Below are 5,363 nucleotides of genomic sequence, written 5' to 3'. Positions count from 1 at the left end.
TGCGACATGCACTGTGCAGATCCCGCCACACTAAGAGGTGAGTGGGTCTGTTCGATGCACAAAGAACGCTTTGAAAGCATCAAAGGCAAGTCATTCCGAGTTGGTCGTTTGTGTTTTCTGTTCAGACGCGAAATGCTGAATTATCTCTCGGCTCCTCGGTTGTCATTTCTGCTCCGTAAAGGAATCACAGCACGCGTCGGCTTCCAGCACGGTGGGTCGGGACACGATGCCGGGGGTCGGAGAGAGCGATGTCTTCCTCGTTAGTATAGTGGTGATTATCCCCACCTGTCACGCGGGCGACTGGGGTACATCAGGACGCGCATTGAAGTGAAAGCAGGATGCGCTGCGACATGCACTGTGCAGATCCCGCCACACTAAGAGGTGAGTGGGTCTGTTCGATCACAGCGCTAGGCGAATCCCCAATCCCCTTTTGTGCGTGCCGACAAAAGAAGCCGGTCTTATTTCCGCCCGGTTTCGAACCGGGGACCTTTCGCGTGTGAGGCGAACGTGATAACCACTACACTACGGAAACGGTGGCAATCCCTGCCCAGCGGCCCAGCGCTGAGCTTCGCCAATGCGATTCAGCTGCTTCCAGTGCCTTTATTGGAGTGCGCTGATGGACCGTGCTCTCTCTCCAGAGACCAGCACGCCTGTCATGGACGGAGAAGGAAAGGCGGCGCCACATTCTACAGCCCTCTCCACGCAATCGACGAAATCGGGCTACTGAAGTGGAGAAAATCGCCTCTCCAGAAAGTGCAAATATCATCTTGGAGAGTATAAATCCTATTGCCGAAGGTCAGCCCTGTCTACCAGAGTAACCCTCCCACCTCCTGCAGGGATGATCAGCTCGTCTCACACGCGAGAAGTCTTCGGTTGGAAACAAGCGCCCCCTCTTCTCACGCGTTTTGCACGTTCGAGTGGTTTTAATGAGGCTCCTTCGTACACGGTGCTGATCTTTTGGAAAGCAGGAGGCAAAACTGACAGGTTTCCATACCTGGAGTCGAATCCGTGCCGCCGGGGTGAAAACCAGGAATTCTAACCGCTAGACCATATGGGAACACACAACCCCGCTCTTCCGGGCATCATGCAAGCAAACTACATAAATATGAGAAAACGCGCAAGAGAGTTGTCACTCAGAGTGTCGAAGGGTCGATGTATACTGGGGCTCAGTTGACATGCAACGTCAGGACTTTTCCGAATTAGGTCACACGAAGAGAGCACAGCCTTTTCCGCCCTGCCACGGGGGTATCGGTAACTCGCCGTGATTGTATAGTGGTCAGTACTTTGCGTTGTGGCCGCAACAACCCCGTTCGAATCCGGGTCACAGCAGAATAGGGGCGTCTGCTTTTACTACTTGCGCGAATGAAGGCAAAAAAAAAGCCAATCGATGTGAACGAACGGCGCTTTACAGAGGAGTAAAGCGCCTGACTGGATCGTTGATGAACGACAGAGGCCACTCCGACCTCTTCTCGGTTTTCTTCAATGACTTACTAAGGATCTTCTTCACATTCGCGCATGCAGGGGAAGCCAGTTACACCAAAGCAAACGCAGGAAAGTGCATTTCAAGCAGAGACCAGGAGGGACTTGTTTACACCGAGAGTGGTCGGAGAATGGAACAATGCGCCCAGCCCTGTTGCTGGAGCCGATTCTTGATGAGATCTTGGGCTCACTGGATGCTAATCTTTCTGTTGTTCTTGCAGGTCCTGCGCTGCTTTTGAGCCGACAGAGCTCGTCCTGGTCTGTCGGCACAGCCCAATTGCAAATGATCGGCTCCGCGTACAGAAGGAATGTGCGTTAGGTACAAGAGTGCATGAAGGCACCGGAAATACATTGGGAACAAATGACCGGTCGCTCAAGACCTCTGTGAAGTACAGGAGCGTGCAACAAGAGGCTGTTTCCGCCCGGTCTCGAACCGGGGACCTTTCGTGTGTTAGGCGAACGTGATAGCCGGTACACTACGGAAACCTGCAGGGACCGCTGCTGGTGTCTCGCTTGCGTTTCGGGCTGAGAAAGGGAAGCGTCACTTTAGGCAGGGGGCGCTGGAGAGAGGAACAAAGGGCGCGATGAAACAAAATACCGAAACGCGGGATCGAACCAGGGACCTTTAGATATTCAGTCTAACGCTCTCCCAACTGAGCTATTTCGGCAGTGCACAGAGCCCACAGCCACCTGCTCCAGCCTTCCTATGTTGCGGCATGAGCGCACCAAGAGGAGCGGGAGAGTGTTGCAGGAACGTCACTCAGAAGGACACCGGTCACCTCACACAGGTGCAGCCATGACACCACGGTCAACAGCACCGGGCGCGAGCTGCTGCAGCTCTGTCAAGGGCTGGGCCTGTACATCGTCAACGGCAGGACTAGAGGGGACTCTCTAGGCAGGTTCACCTACAGCTCAGCTCTGGGTAGCAGTGTGGTGGACTACGCCATCACCGACCTGGACCCCTCCTGTATCAGTGCCTTCACTGTCAGGCCACAAACTCCCCTCTCCGACCACAGCCAGATCACACTCTACATGAAGAGAGCACACCAGCACAGAGACACACGGACACAGCCCAGCCAGCTGTATGACCTCAACCAGGCGTACAGATGGGACACAGACAGCCTGGACAGATACCAAACTGCACTGGGCGACGACGAAATTCAGACACTGATGGAAACATTCCTAAACACTCCGTATCAAACCAACAAATTGGGCATAAACTTGGCCACACAAAAACTAAATCACCTATTCCACAAACTAGCATCAAAATCTAAGCTAAAAACAACTAAATCAAAAAACTACCAAAAAACAAAAGCCAAAGAAAAGTGGTTTGATACGGAGTGCAAAAACATCAGAAATGCACTACGAAAAGTCTCAAATGAAAAACACAGACAACCACACAACACAGACCTGCGACTCAGGTACTGTGACATGGTAAAACTTTACAAACACACGCTGAAAAAGAAAAGAAACACATACATAGACAAACAACTTGCAGAAATTGAGGAGTCACTAAATCAGAACTGTTTCTGGGAGAAGTGGAACAACTTAAACAAATCAAAACCAGAAGAATTGGCCATCCAAAATGGAACAATCTGGCAAACATACTTTGAAAATCTGTATGAAAAGCTCCCAAATACAAATCAATCAGACCAAAACACCATTTATGAAAAACTCAAAATTTTGGAATTGGCTATCAAAGACAACCAAAACCCCTTAGACTCCCCAATCACTGAGCAGGAGCTACTGGACAAACTCCAGGCCCTCAGACCACGCAAAGCCTGTGGCCATGATGGTGTCATAAATGAGATGCTGAGACACAGCAGCCCAAAGTTGCAACAAGCCCTGCTCAAACTCCTCAATCTCATCATGACAGCTGGATGTTTCCCTGAGGCCTGGAACCAAGGACTGATCACGCCCATCTATAAGAGTGGAGATAAACTCGATCCCAGCAACTACCGGGGCATCTGTGTGAACAGTAACCTGGGGAAGGTATTCTGCAGTATCCTAAATACACGAATACTGGCCTTCCTTACCGAACACAATGTCCTGAGTAAAAGTCAGATTGGCTTCTTGCCAGATCACCGCACATCTGATCACATTTACACCCTGCACACACTGATAGACAAACACGTCCACCAAAAACACAAAGGAAAAATTTTTGCCTGCTTTGTCGATTTCAAAAAAGCATTTGACTCGATTTGGCATGAGAGATTGTTTTATAAACTACTCCAAAGCGGCATAGGGGGCAAAGTGTACGACATAATTAAATCAATGTATTCAGAGAGCAAATGTGCAGTGAAAATTGGAAACAAAAGGACTAAATTCTTCACCCAAGGCCGCGGGGTGAGACAGGGCTGCAGCCTGAGCCCAACACTGTTCAATATCTATATCAACGAATTAGCAGGAATGTTGGAGCAGTCTGCAGCTCCTGGTCTCACACTACACGACACAGAAATCAAGTTCCTGCTCTACGCAGATGACCTGGTCCTGCTGTCGCCCACAGAACAGGGGCTGCAGCAGAACCTGGCACTGCTGGAGCAGTACTGTCAGACCTGGGCACTGACAGTCAATCTGGACAAGACCAGGGTTATGGTTTTCCAGAAGAAAGCCAGACCTCAGGGAAACAGGTACAAATTCACACTGAACAACAACACACTGGAGCACACATCCAGCTACACATATCTCGGTCTCACCATCAGCTCTTCCGGGAGTTTTGACCTGGCAGTGAAGGCACTGAGGGAGAAGGCACTCAGGGCTTTCTACGCAATAAGAAAGAGGCTCTTCAACATCAACCCACCAACAAGAATCTGGCTCCAAATACTTGAAAGTGTAATCCAACCCATTGCCCTATACGGCAGTGAAGTGTGGGGTCCCCTCACAGACCAGGATTACACCCAATGGGACAAACACCCCACAGAAACTCTGCACATGGAGATCTGTAGAAACATCCTCCGTGTGCAGAGAAGAACTCCTAACAACGGGTGCAGGGCCGAATTAGGCCAGTACCCACTATTGATAAACATACAGAAAAGAATATTCAAGTATTGGCTACACCTAAAAAACAGTGACCAAAATTCCTACCACCACAAAGCCCTGCTGAGCCAAGAGCTGAGCCCAAAACAGAGCCCCCTGAGCCAGCTGGTCCTGAGGCTCACCGACCTGAGCCACACCGACACTAACCAGCCTCAGGACAGCACTGCTAGAGCACCACAACCCAGACTCAACCACATCACAGCACAGATCAAACAGCAATATCTCACACACTGGGACACACACACACAGACACAACATAAACTGGAATGTTACAGAACCTTAAACAGACAATACACACTAGCTGAATATTTGACCAAAATAAAACATAACAAACAGAAACAGACCCTGACGAAGTACAGGCTCAGTGACCACAGCCTGGCCATAGAAACTGGGCGACACAGGCAGACCTGGCTGCCCAGAGAGGACAGGCTGTGCTCCCACTGCCAGCGGGGAGAAATAGAGACAGAGGTGCACTTCCTACTGCACTGTGACAGATACTCTGGGATTAGAGAAACATTCTTCCCTAAATTCAGAAATCTAATCCCAGAGTTCCCACACCTGCCAGAATCACAACGGGTCCCAATCCTACTGGGAGAGGGAGGAGGGAACTCAGTTGAACTGGCAGCCCAGTATGTGATCTCCTGTCACAGCCTGAGGAACAGTGAGTCTGTCTCCCAATAATGCTCCAGCCGCCTACAGAATATGTCAATATTGTATAATATGTCTTTGTTGTAAATGTCTGTAATATGTCTGTAGATTTTATTTTACTTCTATTTTTGTTTTGTTTCATGTAAATATCATTACTTTCATTTGCTTTGGCAACACTGATTGTACCCATCGGTCATGCT

The 5,363-nt window shown here is 49.7% G+C and overlaps 1 non-coding gene across 1 annotated transcript; it reads right to left on the bottom strand.

Annotated features, from left to right (window-relative positions):
- Positions 1 to 459: 459 nt before the first annotated feature.
- trnav-cac (transfer RNA valine (anticodon CAC)) lies at positions 460 to 532 on the bottom strand. The gene has a single exon. It is a non-coding gene; the product is annotated as a tRNA-Val (tRNA).
- Positions 533 to 5,363: the final 4,831 nt, after the last annotated feature.

This window comes from Atractosteus spatula, chromosome 10, assembly GCF_055471065.1.
Source record: "Atractosteus spatula isolate fAtrSpa1 chromosome 10, fAtrSpa1.hap1, whole genome shotgun sequence".
Classification (NCBI taxonomy): domain Eukaryota; kingdom Metazoa; phylum Chordata; class Actinopteri; order Semionotiformes; family Lepisosteidae; genus Atractosteus; species Atractosteus spatula.
The sequence above is the reverse complement of the archived record's forward strand: the minus strand, read 5'-3'. Positions and strand labels throughout refer to the sequence as shown.